A 22246-nucleotide genomic window follows, 5' to 3' on the forward strand; every position below is an offset into this window, starting at 1 on the left:
TCCAGTCGAGCTGGTGTTTTTTCCCTCTTATTATTTGACCTATTCGGATCTGTTTGCGGACTATCGCCTTTACTATCCTCTATATAATAAAATATACCTTCAGTCCATTTGTTTGGAGTCGAAAGTGTCTTTTACATCTCCGATCGAATCCCCAAACCTCTCATAACAGGGGGGAACAATAGTCTTTTCAGAAATGGCTCTGGGACAACTGGATATCCACATGCTAATGAATGGATTTGGACCCCTACCTCCCAGCATATACAAAAATGAACTCAAAATGTATCAACAACCTAAGTATGAGCTAAAACCATAAAACTCTTGGAAAAAAAGTAGGAGTAAATTTTCATGACCTTGGATTGGGAAATGGATTCTTAGATACGACCCCTAAAAGCATAAGCGACACAAGAAAAAATAGACGCTTCGGACTTCATCAAAATTAAAGACTTTTGTGCACTAAAGGACATTATCAAGAAAGTGAAAAGACAATCTACAGAATGTGAGAAAATATTTCCAAATCATATATCTGATAAGCGTCTAGTATCCAGAATACGTAAAGAAATGTTACAACTCAACAACAAAAAGATAATCCAATTAAAAAATGAGGAAAGGACATGAATAAACACTTCTCCAAAGAAAATAATACAAATGACTAACAAACACATGGAGAGATGTTCAACATTATCAGTCACTAGGGAAATACAAATCAAAACCACAGTTAAGTATCACTTCACACCCACAAGGATGGCTATAATTTTAAAAAATGCAAAAAAATAAGTGTTGACAAGGATGTGGAGAAATTAGAACGCTTGTACATTGCTGGTGGAAATGCAAAATGGTTCAGCCACTACAGAAAACAGTTTGGCAGTTCCTCAAAAAGTTAAACATAGAATTGCCATATGACCCAGCAATCTGTTGCTAGATATATACCCAAAAGAATTGAAAACAGGTACTCAAACAAGTACATGCATATGGTGTTCATTGCAGCATTATTCACAATAGCCAAAAGGAGGAAACAGTTAAATGTCAATCAATGAATAAATGTATAAACAAATGTGGAATATTTATACACTGGAATATTATTGAGTCATGAAAAGGAATTAAGTAGTGATGCATGCAATAACATGCATGAACCTCACAAACATGCTGAGTGAAAGAAGCCAGACACACAAGGTCACATATTGTATGATTCCATTTATAGGAAATATCCAGAATAGATAAACCCAGACACAGAGCACAGATTGGTGATTGTCAGGGGCTGTGGAGACAGGGAATGAGGAGAATGCTTCATGGGCAAGAGGTCTTACTTTGGAGTGATGGAAATGTTTTAGAACTAAATAGAGGTGGTGTTTGCACAATATTGTGAATGTATTAAACACCACTGAATCTTTCACTTTAAAATGGTTAATTTTATGTTATATGAATGTCACCTCAAATTATTATTTTTTTAAGTTAGTAGAGACTATCTTTGGCTAGTGGTGTTATACATGACTTCTTTTGTTGTTTATCTGATTTAAAAAATTTTAACAATAAAAAGTATTGTTTTAATAATTAGGAAAGAATTATAAAAAAAAAATTAATCCTCAACAACCTCACAATTTAAAACTACACTTTAAGCCAGCTGGAAAAAATGGCTAAGAAAAATCTCGACATGTTTTTACATACTTTGAGAAAAACACATCTTTAAAAAATATATTAAAAACACAATGTTTGTAATTTTCATATCTACTCATTAAAAATTAAATTTCTTTTCATGTATTGCTTCCCAGAATTCGTTTTTTTTTTTTTTTGGTTTAAACAACACACATTTATTTCTCACAGTCCTGGAGGCTGGGAGTTTGAGATCAAGGTGCTGGCAGATTCAGCGTCTCGTGAGGGTCTGCTTCCTGGTTCATGGATGGCCGGCTTTTCATGGTGTCCTCATATGGCAGAGAGAAAGTAGGGTCTAGTCTCTTCCTCTTTTAATAAGAGCACTAATTCCATCATGGGTCTCCATCCTGTGATGTCATCTAAACCTAATTAAATACCAGAGGCCCCACCAAATACCATCACATTGGGGATTAGGTCTTCAACATACGAATTTTGGGGGACACCAACATTCAGTCTATAGCTCGAAGGTTTTTAAGCAGGAGATGGACTCCTCAGCTTATGCCTAGTAATTCCCATATCTGGAGCCGTTACTCATCTGGGTCTAGTATTGCTGTTTCTTTCTTTTATTGTGGTAACATTGGTTTATAACATTATATAAATTTTGGGTGTACATCATTATATTTTGATTTGTGTGTAGATTACATCATGTTCACCACTCAAACTAATTAGTCCATCACCATGCACATGTGCCCTGTCACGCTTTTCGCTCTCCTCCCTCCCCCTTCCCCTCTGGTAACCACCAACCCAATCTCTGTCTCTATGTGTTTGTTTGTTGTTGTTTTTATCTTCCACTTGTGAGTGAGATCACACGGTATTTGACTTTCTCCCTCAGTCTTATTTCGCTTAGCATAATACCCTCAATGTCCATCCATGTTGTCACAAATGGCAAGGTTTCATCTGTTTTTATGGCTGAGTAGTATTCCATTGTGTATATATACCACATCTTCTTTATCCATTCATCCCTCAGCGGGCACCTGGGTTGCTTCCAAGTCTTGGCTATTGTGAATAACGCTGCAATGAACATAAGGGTTCATATATCTTTACACCTTCATGTTTTCATGTTCTTTGGATAAACACCCAGCAGTGGAATAGCTGGATCGTATGGTAGTTCTATTCTTAATTTTTTGGGGAATCTCCCTACTGTTTTCCACTGTGGCTGCACCAGTTTGCACCCCCTCCAGCGGTGTATGAGAGTTCCCTTCTCTCCACATCCTCTCCAACACTTGTCTTTTCCTGTCTTGTTAAATATAGGCATTCTGATGGGTATGAGGTGATACCTCATTGTAGTTTTGATTTGCGTTTCCCTGATAAGTAGCGACATTGAACGTCTTTTCATGAGCCTGTTGGCCATCTGTATATCTTCTTTGGAGAAATGTCTGTTTAGATCTTTTGCCCATTTTTTAACTGGGTTCTTAGTTTTTTTGTGGTTGAGATGTATAATTCTTTATAAATTTTGAATATTAACCTCTGATCTGATATATGGTTTGCAAATATCTTCTCCCAATTCTTAGGTTGTCTTTTTGTCTTGTTGATGGTTTCCTTTGCTGTGCAGAAGCTTTTTAGTTTGATGTAGTTCTGTTTATTTTTTCCATTGTTTCCCTTGCCCGGTCAGACATGGTGCTTGGAAATATGCTGCTAAGATCGATATCAAAGAGCGTACCACCAATGGTTTCTTCTAGAAGTTTCACGGTTTCTGATCTTACATTCAAGTCTTTAATCCATTTTGAGTTAATTTTTGTGTATGGTGTAGGATAATGCCCAGAACTCTGTTAAGCAAAATAAGAAGAATGGCAACAGAAAAGTTCATAGACTTATTACAGAACTAGTGCTTCTGGGCGGAAAGGAGAGTTGGTGAGAAAGGACAGGTTATTAAGACATAAAATGTCAACTCAAATCTACTTTTATAAAAGAAGCAACTAGCCATTTAGAGAATGAGAACAAAGTCCATTTCACAGCTGTCTTTGTTTTCCTCCCTTTCTCTGCTTGATATAGAATTTAGAGCAAGTAAATGCACAATACTGTTTCTTTGGCTTTAATCATAAAACTATTCCCTGAGGATTTTAGCTGTAGCAGTTGAGTTCTGGTTTGAAAAAATTAGAGCAGCAATAAAGGAGAAGGATCTGCACTTCTCATTGCTTCTAATTTTCTTCTGCAATGAGTTTCCTGCTTAAATGCGCATGCAGTGTGTCCTCTTTCCTTACGGGAAAATGTGTGCAGCAGCAACACTTCCAGGAGCCCAGCTTCCTTACGGTGTTCAGTTTGCTCTGTTGGGGAAACATACATCTAATTTGTACCAGCCCAACCCTAGTGTGGCCAACATTTGGAAGAACACGGAAGAGTGCTGTTGAAAAGATGAATAGATCAGAGAGTTTTATTTTTCTTTTTACGAGCTATTTAAAAGAAAACCATAAATATCTAATAAAATAACTCGATATTGCAAAGGAAAATGATGGGTGAAAGTGTTTCCCAAAGTATGATTTGCTGACCACCTGAATCAAAATTTCCTCAGGTGTTTGTTGAAAATACAGATAGCAGGTCCAACCCTAGAACTACTGGAACAGACTCTGTGGGAAGTGAAACAACATTTAAAAAATAAAATACAACATAACCCACAAACACACACATTCTAAGCCAGAAGTTGATGAACTAGGACCAGGGGACCAAATCCAGCCCACTGTCTGTTTTTGTAAATAAAGTTTTATTGGCACACAGTCACACTCAGTCTATGGCTGCTTTTGTGCTAAGATGGTGAAGTTCAGTAGTTGTGGCAGAGACTCTATGCCCGTAAGTCTTAAAATGTTTACTATCTAGCCCGTTACCGAAAAAGTTTGCCACCCCTGACCTAAGCCAATGCCTCTCAAACTTGAATGTGCATACGAATCACTCAGGAATCATTAGAGAAAGTAGGTCTGGGGTGGGCCTGAGATTCTGTGTGGCTCAAATCTCTCAGGTGCTGCTGCTGCTACTGTCTTGTAGATCACATTTAGTAGCAACAGTCTAGAGTTGTGGTTCTCAGAATATGAGAAATGCAAATTCTTAGCTCCAACACAAACTTACTGGATCAGAAATGCTGCAGGTTGGGGCTGGCCCAGTGGCGCAAGCGGTTAAGTGCGTGCGGCGGCCCGGGGTTCGCTGGTTCAGATCCTGGGTGCGCACCCACACACTGCTTGGCAGGCCATGCTGTGGCGGCGTCCCATATAAAGTGGAGGAAGATGGGCACGGATGTTAGCTCAGGGCCGGTCTTCCTCAGCAAAAAGTGGAGGATTGGCATGGATGTTAGCTCAGGGCTGATCTTCCTCACAAAAAAAAAAAGAAAGAAAGAAAGAAAGAAATGCTGCGGGTTGGACCCAGCAATCCATGTCTTATCAGGCCCTGCAGGTGATTTCTGTTGCATGCCAAAGCTGGAGAAGCACTTGTCCAGATTATCCCGATGCAGGCTAAAACTCAATAACCACGGTCTTTGGAGAGCCTGAAATTATATGCTTATGTTAGATTTCACTATCTTTGAATCTCCTAAACACAGTATATGTTTGTTGATCCTAATAATCGACAGAGAAGGAGACACTCTATGAAATTGCCACTTAATATCATATTATTGATTTCCTTCTTATATATTCAGAATGACAGTCTCAAATAAATAAAATTTCAGGGCCGGCCCTGTGGCTTAGTGGTTAAGTGTGCGCGCTACGCTGCTGGCGGCCCGGGTTCGGATCCCGGGCACGCACCGACGCACCGCTTCTCCGGCCATGCTGAGGCCGCGTCCCATATACAGCAACTAGAAGGATGTGCAACTGTGACATACAACTATCTACTGGGGCTTTGGGGGAAAAATAAATAAATAAAAATTAAAAAAAAAATTTCAAATGTATCTTCATTGGCTTGTTCCAGTTTAATTAACATTTTACTGTTGAGGGGGTCTTCTATTTTGTAAAGGAGCTTCAAGTGCCATGTCATTTCTAAAATGACCAACAGAGGGAGCTGATGTTATAATCCTAACCCTTAAAGATAAGGGTAATTTTTCCTCCTTATTGGCTGAATCGAAGAAGGAATGGCCTCTTGACTCATCCTTTAGAAAATACTATTGTTTGGATGTATAGTTTCTACTGTCCATGTTATATACAGCTATATACAACGTCAAACAGCTTTCTATGTTCACAATGAGTGTAACTTGTAAGTAATTCTATTCAATTACTTTCAACATGCACAGACACCCTAATATGTTCAAACAATGTTGAAGGTACAAGATATTACTAACATACAGATCCTGTTCTCATTAAACATAAGCTTCTGGGGAGAGGGGTGTTAACAGAAGCATGTAAATAAATCTAATAATACAGAATACAACCCCTTACCAAGATCAGAGGGGAACTGAGACCAACATGTAGATGCTTTGGCGTTTCCTAGAAGTGGCCATTTGGGTACACGACATGTGTAGTCACAGGAGGAACTGAGTCGTGTAGCTCTGAGCTGAATGATGTCCTTTACCATAGCACTAGAAGAAGTACAAACTGTCAACTGTAATTGTCCAGTTTGTGAGCAGGACATAATGTTTACAAAACACAATGGAACATATTCTCAGGGGTAAAGGACCAATACGCAGATGGCGAGTGAACTATATTAGACCCCTGCCTTTAGCTTCAGGAAGATATAAATGGCTTTTGACTGGCATGGATTCAAGATGTGGCTTTGCTTATCCAGTCATACAAACTAATGTTAATAATATAGTTGAAGGAGTGAAACAAAGATAATGTATCAATTTGTCTTAGCAAGTGACATTTTTCCTGATCAAGGAAACTATTTTATGGCACATTCTGTACTATATGAGCCAAGTACCTAGCACAGTGGAGACTCAATAAACCTTTGCTGATGTATAAAGAGATGGATGGAGAACTGAATGGCTGACTGGATTGACAGAATAAAGAGATAGCTGAGGTCTGATGAGGATGTTATCAGTGGGAATGAAAGAAAAAGACAAACTGGAGAAACACTGTCTAGGTAGATTCTCGGGGTTTGATAATTATTTGGATTTTGGGATATAGAAGTCAGTGGATACGAAAATGACTGATGACAAAGGGATAATAATGACTTGAACAGAAATAAAAGAATCAGAAAGCTAATTGAGCTTGGGGGTTGCGTGTCCAGAGATGAGTTTTACTTTAGACTGTGAGAGTTGGAGATGCTACACCATCCAGGATGTGAGAAACAAGAGGCTGTTGGTATTGCAACTTTAAGGTTTGGAGAGAGGTTTGGAATAGAAATAGAGATTGGAGTTATCTTCAGAGAGATCTCAGGATAGTTTAGATATATGATAAAAAGAATATATTCAATCACAAATGTACTAATCCATTCAATAGGATTTATCAAAGACCTAATATGTTCCAGGCACTGGGCTACAGGCTGAGAACAATGGCCAACATTTTTGGAGTCCTTATTACATGACAGGCAATGCCTGGTGCTGGGCTCGGAGCAACGAACTCAGAGGAAATTTAGATCCTAGTGGGGAGAGACAGAATATAAAAGTAATAAGTAAAATGTATACTGTTAGATGGTGAGAGGAGAAAAGTAAGCCTAGAAAGAAGCCAGAGAATGTTAGAGTTAGGGGTTTCAATTTTAAACAGGATGATCAGGGAAGGACTCACTGAGAAAATAACTTTTGCACAAAGACCAGATGCAGGTAAAGGAACAAGGGTATACGGAGAACAAATGTTCCAGGCAGAGCAGCAAGGAACACTAAGTGCAAAGGTCCCGGGGTGGGAACATGCCTAGAGCACTGGAAGAATGGCAAGAAGGCTGGTGTTTCTGCAACAGACTAAGCGGGGGTAGAGGAGAAGGAAAGGAGGTCGGGGTAACAGGGACCAGCTGGGTAGGATTTGTAGGCTGGTGACGTGACTTTGGTTTCCACTAAGAGGGAGATGAGATCCTACTGGAGGGATTTTAGTGGAGGTGTGACAAGATATGACAAATTCTAATAGTATCACTCAGGCTTCCACTGGGAAAAATAAAGTAGCCAGAATAGAAGCAGTTACAAGTCTAGTTCAGATAAGAAATGAGGGTGACTTGGGCCGGGTTAATGGCAGCGGAAGTGGAGAGCAATGGTTGCCTTCTAGACATATTTAGAAAGCAGAGCCAACAGGACTTGTTGACTGATTGTGGTGCATGAAAGAAAAGGGAAATAGAAGATGACTCGACGTTTTTGCTCTGAGCAGTTGGAAGCCTGGTGTCATCACTGTCTGGGATGGAGAAGCCTGAGATGGACGTTGTTGGGAAGGAGGAAGGACCAGGAATTTTGTTTGGACATGTTAACCATGAGATACCCCTTAGACAGCCAACTGAAATCATAGAGGAGGCTGTTTTATGTACGAGTCTGGAGGTCAGGACAGAATTTTAAGCAGGAGATATAAATGTGGGAGTTGTCCTGTACAGGTGGTGTTTGCAGCCTGAAGTGGATGAAATCACCAAGACAATGGGTGTGGATAGATAGAAAAAGAGCTTAAAGGCTTTAACTTTGGAACTTTCAACATTTAGGGTCAGAAAAAATTACAGGAACTGGTGAAGGAGAGGCCTTCAAGAAGTTGATACTAAAGGAAGACACATATGGGAATAAGTGTTAAGTATGTTTGTACTCATTATAGAGGGGGTTCAAAGGAGACAACGAGGTCAAGTCTATCAAAGTAGTGAAGGATCAAGAAAGATTCGATTGAGAAGGACTCACTGAAAGTGGGGTGAGGAGGTTCCAGACAAAGAATGAGATTAACAAATCCCCCTCACTGTGGTAGAGGAGTTGACAGCAATGACTCTGGAGCCATACTGTCTGGATTAGGATCCTGGCTCTGCCACTCACTAGCTGTGTGACGTTGGTCAAGTCACTTAACCTTTCTGAGCCTCAATTTTCTTGTCTATAAAATGGGGATAATAACAGTTCATATAGCATAGGGTTGTAATGAGCGTTAAATAATTTAATATTTGTAAAATTCTTAGATTACATAGCATGATATATGCTATAAAGAAGTAACAGTTAAATAAAGAAATTCATAGAGATTTGGAACCCAATGGAGCAATTTGGAAATTATAATGGTTAGAGTACAGGGTGAGCAGGGAGAAGAAATAGTGAATCATGAGGCTGGAGAGGCCAGTTGGGGCCAGCTCCTGGAGGCCCTTCATATCCTAGTGAGGAATTTGGACTTTTTCTGTAAGCAATTGATCAGATTCATGTTTTTGAAACACCATCCTAGCAGTAGTGTGAAGGTTACAGAGTGACGAGGTGAGGCTAGAGGTGAGACATGGGTAAGGAGAGGGAACTGAGATGGGATGAAGACAAAGAGCGGGAGTGAATGAACCGGAGAGCATTACGAAGATAAAATTGACAGGGGTGGGTCACTAATTGGATGTGAAGAGTAAGGACAAAGGGAAAGACTTGAACGACTCCCAGGTTTTCAGTTGTGTTACTGGTTAGCTAAGAAGGAATATGGGCAGAAGAACATGTGTCTTTAAGGAAAGACAGCACTTTTGTTTTGTGAACACTGGGATCGAGGACTTCTGACAGTCAGGCTAATATGATTAGGCACTCTGGGAAGTGGAAGCATGGAACGCAATCTGATATATGGCTGCAACCTCAGGAGAAGAGTCCAGGCTGGACACACACATTCAGAAGTCAGCATTGTGTAGGTGGTTGTGGGAGTCACAAAATTGGAAGAGATGTCTTAGGAATAGTGTGTAAAATGAGAAATCCAAAGCAGAGCCCTGTAAAGCATCAACCCTTGGAGAAGAGACAGCTGAAAAGGAGACAAAAATGGTATAGAGGTAGAAGAAGACAGAAAGTGTGGCTTCTCAGAAGCCACAGAAAGGAAAATATCCAGGACGATGAGGACTGAAGACCCAAATGCTGCAAACAGAAAGATCGGGGGGCACGAGGACAAAGAGATCTCGTTAGGCGTGGCAATTATGAGATCACTGGCCCCTCACCATAAATGTGAAGTGGTGAAAGCAGGAGGCCAATTACGATGGGTGTAGCAGACACAATTGGTGCTCCTCCCACACCCCTTTGGCCCACCATTCCCACATCTGCTGATGGCTTCCTACTGCAACCACTGCTACTTTCTGCCTTTGTGGCCAGCAGGAGCTGGCCGGAAGTGCTACAGAGTTCATGCTCTCAGGAACAACCCTCAATGATCCAGGATGAGAGCTGATTAGTAAGTTCCCCAGTATTGCCAGCCCCCCAAGGAGGCAAAACTCTCAGACATGTTCTACATAGTTTCTCAAATATCCCCAATGAGTCAAGTCACAGTTTCCCCCAGCAGTACCCTAGGCACTGACACATCCTGTGTTGGCTCTTTCCCTTCCCTGACTCACTTCCCCATTCCCCTAGCTGGGATTCTCTCCCAAATAAGCTACTACCATCAAGTTCTTATCAGAGTCACCTTCTGGAGGTGCCTGACCTCAGACATTTGGTAATAAAAGTTATAGGAAATGAAGATGAAAACAAGTTAGAATATTTAAGATAGGGCAGTAGCTAGAAGGTGGCATAGTGTCAAGAGATTTTTCTTTTCTGTATATCATAGGAGAAAATCAAGCAAGTTTACATATTGAGGGGAAAGAGCCTACAGGAAGGGGTGGAGGGTGTAGGATGAGTGAGGAGCTCAGCGAGCAGTGTCCCTGGGATGGTCGGAAGGCAGGTGAAAGCACAAGGTGGGTAACAGTGGAGGAAGAGGGGCACCTCTCTACCGAGGAAGAGGAAAGGAGAGATGGCAGTCGCAGCAACAGGCAAGAGCGTATTGCGTGTATGTTCCAGCGGCCAGAAAGCAGAAAGGGGGCTCATTTGCTCAGGGTGAAGGAGATTCGGGTGAAAGTATAAATCTATTGAGCAAGAAAAAAGATGGAGACTAATGGAATGCCTTCATTTAGGTGGTGAGTAGAAAAGAGGGAAACTGAGAGAGGCAAGTCAAGGAGCAAGTAATGCAGGGCCACAGACACGAAAGAAGGCACAACTTAAAGGAGAAAGTGATCAAATTCTCCAAGGCTGCAGAGAGGCTGAGGCGATAAGGGCAGGGTTTGGATTGGGCCGTTTCCTGAAGGATCATCAGTGATTTTGGAGAGAGGAGTTTCCATTGGGTTGATCAAATAGAAGCCATCCACTCAAAGGATAAAGGAATAAGTGGATAAGGGAAAAGATGGAGAGCAGTAAACAAGAGAGCCCTTGATCGGAGAATAGTTCCAAAATGTATATTCACATCGATTTAATGGTGAAAGAACCCCACAATGTTTCCAGGTACACCAAGATGCCTGTATTCAAAACCCATCAGCTACTGCATTGTATGATATGAAATTGGCTGGATTTGACCTTTTTTTTTTTTTGCCTGAGGAAGATTCGTCCCGAATCTGTTGCCAATCGTCCTTTTTTTTTTTTTTTGCTTGAGGAAGATTGGCCCTGAACTAACATCTGTGACAATCTTCCTCTACTTTGTATGTGGACTGCCACCAGCGCATGGCTGATGAGTGCTGCAGGTCTGCACCCAGGATCCGAACCCACAAACCCGGGCCGCAAAAGTGGAGCATGCCGAACTTAACCACTACACCATGGGGCCGGCCCCTGGATTTGACCATTTTTAACCTACGAACATGGCAATTTTATATGATTCAACCCAATATTCAAAAGTATCATGAGTTAGGTTTCTTACTGACTAGCAGTCAGATTCTCAGGTCCTTTACTTCTAAGTCACTTCTAAGTCTACAGAGACTCTCTGAAGCATCAAACTGCCAAGAACACTTTGTGGTACACGAGACACATGGATGCAGGATAATTAAAACTGAAAAATTATTAATTTCATTTTTAGAGTTCACTAATAATATATGCTTTATTTAAAGAATAAAAATTTCTGTAATACAGTATTAGAAATAAGAAGCTTTCTTTTTGCTAGATTTTCACAAATATTCTGAAAATAAAAATCTTTCTCTAGATCCATCAGTTTTTACTTCAAGTATTTTTGAGAATGAAATAGCTATAATAGAACGAAACAATGAGTGGTAATTTATCTGCTAGAGACATCACTGAGTGAAAGCAACTGTAGTGAACTTGATTATTTTGGACCATACTGCTTGCTTCAATAATTTTTTCTCAAATTTAATTGGTTTGAGGCCAATGATGAAGGGCATGTAAAATGCAATTAACAGACGAAAAATATCTCTTGTGATTTGATATTAAACAGAAGTGATGGAGTGTAACATTAAGAAATGGTATCAGAGGTGCACACTTTGCATTTCACTTTAATTATATCAATTTTAGATTCTGGAACACTGTAGTTTCACACATGTTTAATTAAATTATGTCAATGTCAATACTTTTAGGTCAAAAAATTTTTTGGAGGAAGTTTCAGAGACAGGTAAGATGGAGACAGTAAGTTTTTGACTTTCTGGCTACTGGACCAGAAAAAGCTCCTGAGGTCTCTTTTACCCGTAAAGATCTGTGGTTGTAACAGGGAGTGATTTAAAAGGAATGCAAAGCCCCTAAGACAGACGACATCATTTCTAATAGACTTGGGGCTCACGAAAGAGAAAGTGGTCTGTATTAATTCCACAACTCTCCATCCCCCATAAGTAGTTTCAGACTGATGTATTTTTTTGAAAATGTACAAAACAAACAACAAACAGAGAAACTAATGAAATCTTTTTTAAGAATTAAAGGATTAAACCATTTCTTTTTTTTAAAGAAAAATTGAAAATCTCTAATTATATCTTTTGTAAAGATAAGAAACTGCAGCTTTAAGATAGTAATGCTTAGGCTGTGTGCTGCTGGCAGTAATGCTTAGGCTGTGTGCTGCTGGCTGGACAGCTGATGTCTGTCTAAGCTGCCCTATAAGATGCCACGCACCAGATCCTATTCCACATACTCCTTTCAACGGTTTATAGGCATATGTAGGAATTACGTATTGTCTTCCCTTGACCCTATTTGTTAATAGGAACGCTCTTTTTGCCGTTCCAGTGCTCATTTCCTACTCTCCTCTCCACTTTGTTCTTTTCCAGAAGCAGTTCATGGTAACAGTTCAAGGGAGAGTCACCGAAGGGGTCTGAAGTCCCCATATGGGGGACATTAGTTATATTTGTAGTACCAAGTCAGCCATAGGCGCATTTGAGTGGCTTAGATTCTGAAGAAAACATCTAGGATCACAGAGAATACCAACTCAGACATTTTGAGACTAGTTATTTGCTGGGGCCTAAAACTATGCTTTTGGAACATTTTGAATGGGTAAAAATCTTAAGACCAAAATAAAATTTACATTTTATATTGGTTCAGTTTATTTACTTTGTTAGCAAATAAGTTAGGTAATTCTATTCATAATAGTTACCACCCACGAAACAATATGTGCCATTTGTAATATACACATATGTGATATAGTCCCCATTTAAATGGATATTATGGTCCTCCTTTAAAGATGAGGAAGCAGAGAATGTAAGTGACTTGCTCACGATCATACAACTAGTATGTGGCGGAGCTAAAATTCAAATTCAGTTCCATCGGCTCCAACTTCCACACTTTTTCCACCCCGCCATGCAGCCTCCAAAAAGAGCCTTCAGATATTTCTTGGTTACACATCACTCTCGCAGCTGTCAGTGTAACCTTGTATAGTGGAAGATCAAAAGTTATTATGTGGCCCCCTCAAAATCCACCTCCCTAATTGGTGAACTCAACCAACTCTAGCTGCGCTCAGCTGACGGGTTAAAATCGACAAAGGAAAAACTACCAAGTTAGATATCCCTGAATGAATTAAAATAATTGGAGGACTATTTCATAAGCTAGGATGAATAATATATGCAGAATTTTATTGAACTGGTACTATTTTTTTCCCTACATACTTAAGATATTTCATAGTTCTTTCTCTAATGCTTATATTTTCTTTTTAAAAATAAACATTCGGGGCCGGCCCGTGGCTTAGCGGTTAAGTGCGCGCGCTCCGCTGCTGGCGGCCTGGGTTCTGATCCCGGGCGCGCACTGACGCACCGCTTCTCCGGCCATGCTGAGGCCGCGTCCCACATACAGCAACTAGAAGGATGTGCAACTATGACAGACAACTATCTACTGGGGCTTTGGGGGGAAAAATAAATAAATAAATAAAATTATAAAAAAAATAAAATAAAATAAACATTCTTAATTAAAGCCTAACACTAGATAGAGAAGAATGCACAAATCTTAAGTACACAGCTGGGTGACATATCACGACATGAACCCATTGGTGCGAGCCTCTTCCAGACAGAAAACTTTGCCAGCATTCTGAAGCCCCCTCCTTCCCTTCCCAAGGACTCCTCTTTCTCTGCTTCCCAAGAAACTATCGTCTTGGCTTCTAACATCATAGATTAGTTTTACCTATTTTTGAATTTTTTTATGAGTAGAATATTCAGGTTTTTAATTTGTGTGTGGATTCTTTCACTCAACATCGTGTTTGTAGAATTCACTCAAGTGCTGCGAGTAGCTGTGGCTCTTCCGTTGTCATTGTTGAATGCTATTCTATCGTGTGAATACACCGCACTAAAAACCCGTTCCACTGTTGATGAACATCTGAGCTATTTCCATTTGGGAGCTCTTACAAATAACACGACCGTGAACCTTTTTGTACATCTCTTGGTATAAATGTTCAACTTTAGTAGATAATTCCAAACAGATTTCCAAAGTGGTTGTACTAATTGCCAATCTTACTAGCCATGAATGGGGGTTTCCATTCTACATTTTAGTCCTCCTTTTTTTTTTTTTTGAGGAATATTGGCCCTGCGCTAACATCTGTTCCCAATCTTCCTCTTTTTCTTTTTTTCTCCCCAAAGCCCCAGTACATAGTTGTGTATCATAGCTGTAGAGTTGTAGCTCTTCTATGTGGGACGCCTCCTCAGCGTTGCTTGATGAGTGGTGAGTAGGTCCGAGCCCAGGAGCTGAACTGGCAGACCCTGAGCAGCCAAAGCGGAAAGCTCGAACTTAACCCTACGCCACCTGGCTGGCCCCTTAGTCCTACTTTTTGATGTTTGTTAAAAAGGTTAGGAGCTCAGAGGAAGCATTACCTCTGTCCTAGTGCAGCATAGGGATTTTATATATTCCACCCAGGATGACTCAGCTGTCTTCTTGGACTCTTGTCTTTGTGACCTACTCCCTAGCTGCAAGTGTTAGCACTCTAGCTGAAAGTGCTTTCTGGAATTTGCTGTGAACTGGGACAATTTAATAACATATGGCAGGGCACCAGTGTGATGATCTCATCTCAGAGTAACCACTTTAAAATCATCTTAGTATTGTTGATTCACTAGTCTGAAAAGAGCAATGTCAAAGTAAGCCATTTAGAAGGTGGAGGCACATTAAGCCTGGATGCTGTGCTGCAGTCACAGCAAAAATGAAGGCTGAGGTCTTTTTAATGTCTTTAATGTTTCTCATAGTGTTTGGATGGAAGTTCTGAAGATACCAGAGCTTCTCCAAAGCACCGCTCTAGAAGATAGTGTTAATAGAGCTGACAACAGGTGCTAACCTTCTTTTTTTTTTTTTTTTGTGAGGAAGATCAGCCCTGAGCTAACATCCATGCTAATCCTCCTCTTTTTGCTGAGGAAGACTGGCTCTGAGCTAACATCTATTGCCAATACTCCTCCTTTATTTCCCCAAAGCCCCAGTAGATAGCTGTATGTTATAGTTACATATCCTTCTAGTTGCTGTATGTGGGACGCGGCCTCAGCATGGCCGGAGAAGCGGTGCGTCGGTGCGCGCCCAGGATCTGAACCCGGGCCGCCAGTAGCAGAGCGCGAGCACTGAACCGCTAAGCCACGGGGCCGGCCCGGTGCTAAACCTTCTGACCCATCTCTTTTAAGTAGGTCAAAACCTTTTATAAAAGTTTCTTAAAAATCCTAATAATCTTATTTCATAAACTCTTTCAAGCTATACCTACTCTTTACTTAGTTAAGAGAAAAGCTGTGAGAGATGATCATTTACCTTAGATAATCCTGGGTACCCGGGACAATTCCACAAATAAGTTTGCAAAATGCAATAGATCTATTACTTTAACTTGTCTTTGAAAAGTTCAGTGAGAGTGTGGAGATGGTGTGGAGAAGAAAAGAGAGTGACATTCTTGAATTTACTCGTAAGTAATATATATGTACCTATAATTTTTCTTCTTGCTGATGGTGAGGAGAAACTAAACAAGCGAGTTAAACTTGCAGCCTTCAAAGAGAATCTCCCATCCTTGGTTCATGTCCCTTAAGTAGATGAAGAGGAAAAGGTGATGTAATCTCTGAATAATAAATAGAAGATTAACAGAGGCTTAATCTCCACGGTATTTCCAGTACCCAAAGTTTCTTTGACCACAAAATCCATTCACAGCCTCTTGGTTGTCTTTTTATATTAATTACATGAATGGTCACTAATCTCTAATAGAGCATCAATATTCTTAATTACCTTTTCTTCAGCCCATGGAATCATGTGCAGAAGGGCACGGTCATCATCTAGTATCTGGTGATAGTAAAAAATCCCCCAGTAACCTGAAAGTGAGGTTTTCATGTTCAAATTCGCTGCCGCTGTCCTCTTGCCATTTGCTTTCAGGGGCATCGGTTGACTTAATTGATTTATCTAATACATTTGGCATAGACTCTGGCAAAATTTTCAAGAAATGGTAGAAATCTCCAGTAGGTGGGAAAAAAGAAGGAAAGCGAGAGTGAGGTTAAGGAAGAAGGACGAAGCGTGAGAGAATGGGAGTGCCCCTTGCACATCTTCACAGGTGTAAGTCAACACAGGTGTAATCGGTAGGTTTAAAGAGTGGGGCTTCTCACTGTGCAAGCAGAAATCAGTGTCCTCCCCTCCCTCAGCTTCTGCACAGATTGGGAAACCTCCAGTAGGGAAAGGTGGAGACTCTCTTCCCGCCTCCACGAGGCTACCTCTCGCTGCTGTAGTGCTGAGGAAGAGAGGAAAAAGAAAGGGTAGAAGTCTTATTTGACTGCAATGGTTTGATCTGAAACTTACTGACATCTGATACTAAATTTAAATATATCTGAAATTTATTTTGTACTTAGTGAATATTTAAAACTCATTATTTTTTTCATGAGATGTTACTGTGGATTCTTTGGAGAATGGCATCCCGCAATCACTGAGAATTTCTCACTTGCAGTTTCCTTGACTCAAGGAACTCTTCCCTCTCTCTGCTCACAACACTTCCTTCAGCAGGATCTTGCTGGGCAGAAGGGGGCTGGGCCACAATAATAAAGATTCTATTACGAAATTTGCCCAGGAATCTGAGTCTAAAAACAGTCAATGGTATATATTTGAGTTTTCAACCGTTATATTTCAGCCTTAAATTAGATGACAAATGATTAAAGGACACAATTAGGGCTTTTTTGTTGTTGTTTTTGTCAATGCAGCTTTCTTTTGAGGTTGTTCAAGAAATGCTCTGTGAAATTAATATATACATCCTTGAAATTTTGATATACTTTGTTCTCATTTTCTTTTTTTTTCCTGAGGAAGATTTGCCCTGAGCTAACATCTGTGCCAATCTTCCTCTATTCTGTATGTGGGTCGCCACCACAGCATGGCTGACAAGTGCTGTAGGTCCGTGCCTGGGATTTGAACCCATGAACCCTGGCCACTGAAGCAGAGCATGCTGAACTTAACCATTATACCTCAGGGCCGGCCCCTATTCGGTTCTCATTTTACAGATGACAGACAAAAATCTAAGTTTATACAGTTATTTTGTAGCAGAGTAAAGTCTAGAAAGAGGGTCTCCTACATCCTAGGCCACTGGTCTTTCAACTATACAATTGTGCCTTTAGGGTGGATACTTAATAAAATTATTGTTTTATGAGTGATGCTAGTGTTTCTTTGACTGGCCTATCTTAAAATATTGAAACGTAGAGTTATGATAGAGACAAAAGCTGCTCTAATTCGATTTTTAAATAACCTTTTTAAAATAATCTTTTTCAATTCAAATGAAGACAAAGGGGAATTGAGGCCACAAAGATTATGACATTTTTAAAAAAAAATTTCTCTAAGAATCCTAAAAGACCCTGTTACAGTTTAAATAGTGAGCAAATTGTGTTTGTTTATATGACACACATTGTTGTTATATATATCGTTCCCTGAGAAACAATTAATTGCATAACTAACCATAGTGTTCAATTTCCCATAGCTACTTAAAATCTATACACTTGTATTGTTATAATCATCAATTATTAACTATTATTTTCATAGACCAACTATGAATTGACAGAAAAAATTTAATTTTTATGCTAATCCTCCTCTTATTTTTCATTTTACTGTTTCTCTCTATGAAGTATGTTTTAAAATACTTAAATAATTACTGAACATACTTCATTCAGGCAACAACTGCAGTTGTATTATGCAAATAATCTAATTATGTAAGTAGAGTGGAAATGACTCTTTTTGGAATGTTTTGTGATAGTATGGTGAAACAAGTTAAAGTCATTATTATTTGGTCCTTCCTAGCCTCTAGCTTATCCTAAATTGAAAAAGTTATTGGAATTATTTTTGGTTTTCACTATTATTTTTGCTATAATTGATACCTCTCTCTCTCACATGCACACATATGCACACATACACACATAATATATATTTTATAGAATTTTATGTATAGTTCTTTCTTTCTTTCAAGTATTTTACATATAATGTATTTGGGTCTCTAGGCAATTTTTTATGTGGATGAAATATCATCATCAAATACTTATAGGCTTTATGGGACCAACATGGGAGAATAAATGAGCAGACATTCTATGTTATTTCACAGGGTCAAACTAAAACCAATAGCCAGAAATTACTGGAAGCAGATTTCAGCACAATAGAGATAATGGCATTCTCCCAATTAGAACTATTAAAACATGGAATGGGCTTCTTGGTGAGGAAGTGAGGCCTCTATCACCGAAGGATTTAAGTAGAGTTGGATTTATTTGTATTGAGGGAATTTTTTTTTTTGTAAGCCATAGTAGTTATTTCAATGATCATAGCAATGAATCTAGCAGGTCAATTCTTTTTTTTTGTTTTTTGTTTTTTTTTCACTTTGTTTTGTTTTGTTTTTTAAAGGGGATCTTCATGGGCTTTAGCTGAAGTAGAAGACACCTATAATTCCTCCAAACTCTAGGATTTTAAGATTCCCCTTTAATTCTGAATCCAAGTCCCAAATCCATATTCAGAAATGAAACTATGTAACTTTAAAGAATTTACTAATAATATGTCTGCTCAAGTGACAGCTAATTGGGCCAAGATCAGGTCTGACCAGAAATTACTGCCAAAATACGCAATTAAAAATTACATGACTGGGTGTGGGCGCCAGGGATCAAGTTTTGCTTCTGTATATGCATTAGTGACTCCAACTAGCTCGGTTCCCTCAGAGCACCAAGGCCTTAGGCTTCAGGTTGAGAAAGATTAGCGTGAGAATGAACTAGAGCCTGGCCCTACAAAACGAGAGGTGCCAACAGCTCAGCAAAGCTTAAAGCAAAAGGAAACCTATTACATTTTTCACAAAATGTAGTGTCACTATTCGTGTTTATTGGAAAGGGATAAATATAAGGTCTGCTGAATTCCGAAGTGATTTTTATTTTATTCGTTTCCAATTATGATTTATATCCCCACTTGCTTTCAAGTGAGATATTAGGCAGTTATGATTTTTTGTTCCATAACGGAGCCAAACTTTTGTTTGTGTAAATATATCTCAGAAATAATTATGTCAACCCAAATGCAAAAATACAATATAATGGAAAGATATTCAATTTGAGGAAAAACCTTTTTTTTTCATTTAGTAAGTGACATAAAGTAACTTTCATATAGTAAGTAACATTCAAAGGGACGGTAGTAAACGACATTCTTTCCTGTTACTGGAAGCTGGTCCTATTCTAGAATAGTAGAGGAGAAGAGAGTTCCAGGATATATTTCAGTTTAAGCGAGTCCTTGCAAGACTGGTTTGGGTCTGTGGCTCCTCAGAAGGTTCATTAAATACATCTATCTGTCTTTCTAGACTGACTAGAGTTTTTATCACTTTGTATGATGTACTGATACTATAGCTGCAGAAGTGATAATATTCTATACCATGCAACAAATACAATAAAACTCCTCATACCAGAGCCATAATCTTCCCCTAGGAACCACATACGGTTTCTACTGAAAGTCAAGGTCATCAGAGTATGTGTGGTAGAAATCTCTGAGTCTCTTCTCTCAAAAGAGGATGTCAATGACACGAGAAAGAGAACACAGCAGGATTTGTGGTCCTTAACAAGCCGGCCCTGGTAGTCTGGTGGTTAAGATTCGGTGCTCTCACCACTGCGCCCAGGCTTGGTTCCTGGTCAGGAAACCACACCACCCACCCGTCAGTTGTCATACTGTGGTGGCTGTGTGTTACTACAATGCTGAAAGGTATACCACTGGGATTTCAAATACCAGCAGGGTCATTCATGGTGAACAGGTTTCCGCGGAGCTTCCAGACTAAGACCGACTAGGAAGAAGGACCTGGCCACCCACTTCCAAAAAAAAAATTGGCCATGAAAACCCTATGAGTAGCTCCAAGCACCAGAAGTTTCTACCCTGTTGTATACAGGGTCACTGGAGTTGGAATTGACTCCAAGGCACTAACAACAAACTGGGGTGGTGGGGAAGCTCTGTTTTGATTTGTACAGTGGCAGATTTTAGCATGCAAATTGTGTATCTTACCATACGTCACAACCTTAGGATCAACCAAGTTTCAGTTTATGAACTAAATCATGCCAGTGTGATGAACTAACTCTAAAACATAGGGAGAGTCGGGTAGTGATGTGGGTTGCTTCATAATATCGAACCCAGAATTTCTCAGACAAGATCTTTCTAATCTGAGCCAGGTTTACCTCAGGTGGCTTTGCAGCATTTGTCACATTAGTTTTAAACAAGATGTATCCATTTAGTACACCCACCTGGTTCCTGTAAAAGAGACGGCCTGTTCTAACAGACAGACAGACAAAAAGCTAGAGTTTCCAGATATAATTGAAAGCAATAGGACTATGTACCGCCTCCCCCACCCAAAGACTCTGTGGTATCTTCTTGGAAAATTCATTTAATATTATAAAGATAAAATGACATTGTCTGATATTTTTCAAAGCCATTTAATACTTGGGAATTTTCAGAGTGTGCTGAACTAAAACAGAAAAATTTTTCATAAATATTGGTTAAAAAAAAACAAATGCAGTTCTTTAACCGGTATAAGCTTAGGTAACAAACTCCTTGAAAATAAGGACTAGGTCCTATTCCACAAAATTATTAGACGGTCTAAAAATGTAGGCTGACTTGAATCAAAGGAATCTGTTATCTGTGGACAGCTCTGCTTGCCCTCCATTTGTGGGCATGCAGAATAGTCCACACGTGACATATTTGTATAATGCCATGAGAGTAGGGAAAGACTGAATATGGCCCTACAGCATGTCTTCCCTCCTGTACGGCAACCTTCAGGTTGTACATTAGATGATACTAGAGTGCCATGATAATGCCATACGTGAAATTTAGGCTCTGGAGCTGCCTGATAGGTGAGAATTAAATTTCACAACTCTTCATCCAACATCATTCAATTTGAGACACTTGGAGTAAAAGAGAGCACTGTTCATAATTACACCAGGACAACAAGCATAACTCCGACCTGTCCAGGCAAATTGGGACGCATGATCACAATATTTTGCACTATGCAAAAAACTGCGTGCTCAATTCTACTAACCACCCAGGGCAGAAAAGCCATTAGAAACTCCAGCTTTGTCCTGAGGGATTAACTATGTATTTTGAGGCTGCAAGATAAGTGACAAGATTTGAGATTCGTGGCACAAATTTTCTTTATCTCACCTTCGAAAATAGACCCAAACCAAGACCATGGTTGCCCTCAATGGTAACACCCACTCAGCCTCCCAGTTCCTGTATGAAGTCACAGCATTTAGCCGACCTAGAAAACAGAATGTGGTTCACTGGAAACTCAAATTGGTTTTCCATTATTAACAGTGAGTCACTTAATTGAGAAACTATTGCTGTAAAAGGAGAAATTCAGGAATACAAGAGGCAAGACAGCCTGGGGAAACATATGGGAGAGTAAAACAAACCTTCCACTACACACTAATGAATTTATGTATTGAAGTTTGGTCAATGCAGAAGGGAACAGGTGAACAAAAGGCACCCTGGGGTGTGTACGGGTGGGTGAACAAAAGGTCTCTAGCCTGCCTCCTGGCTCCTTTAGAGGAGTGCACCGAATCACCTCGATGACGTTTTTGCAGCACTGGACAGGCTTCTGAGGGATTATAGAGTGGCTCTTCCCACCACCAAGTGAAGGGGACCAGAGGTAGGATCAAGAAAGCGTCTTCAGTGGGATTTAGGTAGATAATTAAATTCTGATGACTCTTCTTAAAAGCTAATTCAGGCAAAAGGGAGCTATGGGACTGACCCATCAGGATAAATGGCTCAGAAGTAAGCAACCCTGTGGTTTTGTAGATTTGATTTGTAGATTTGATATGAAAAATCATTCATTCCTGTGGATAAATATCAATAAAGCAAAGTGATCAAATGGTGTTTGAATCTGGGGAAAGAACAACAAATCACAGAATATCACATGGAAGGTGGGACTGAAAAATGGGCAAGTATAATCTG

General features: G+C 39.8%; 1 long non-coding RNA gene across 1 annotated transcript; it reads right to left on the reverse strand.

Moving 5' to 3' along the window:
* Positions 1-1681: 1681 nt before the first annotated feature.
* Positions 1682-22104, reverse strand: LOC131396584 (uncharacterized). The gene is made up of 4 exons (XR_009216588.1): positions 22044-22104; positions 21455-21551; positions 15763-15858; positions 1682-5116 (listed from the first exon to the last, which is right to left on the reverse strand). It is a non-coding gene; the product is annotated as an uncharacterized LOC131396584 (long non-coding RNA).
* Positions 22105-22246: the final 142 nt, after the last annotated feature.

Source organism: Diceros bicornis, chromosome 33, assembly GCF_020826845.1.
Source record: "Diceros bicornis minor isolate mBicDic1 chromosome 33, mDicBic1.mat.cur, whole genome shotgun sequence".
NCBI lineage: Eukaryota > Metazoa > Chordata > Mammalia > Perissodactyla > Rhinocerotidae > Diceros > Diceros bicornis.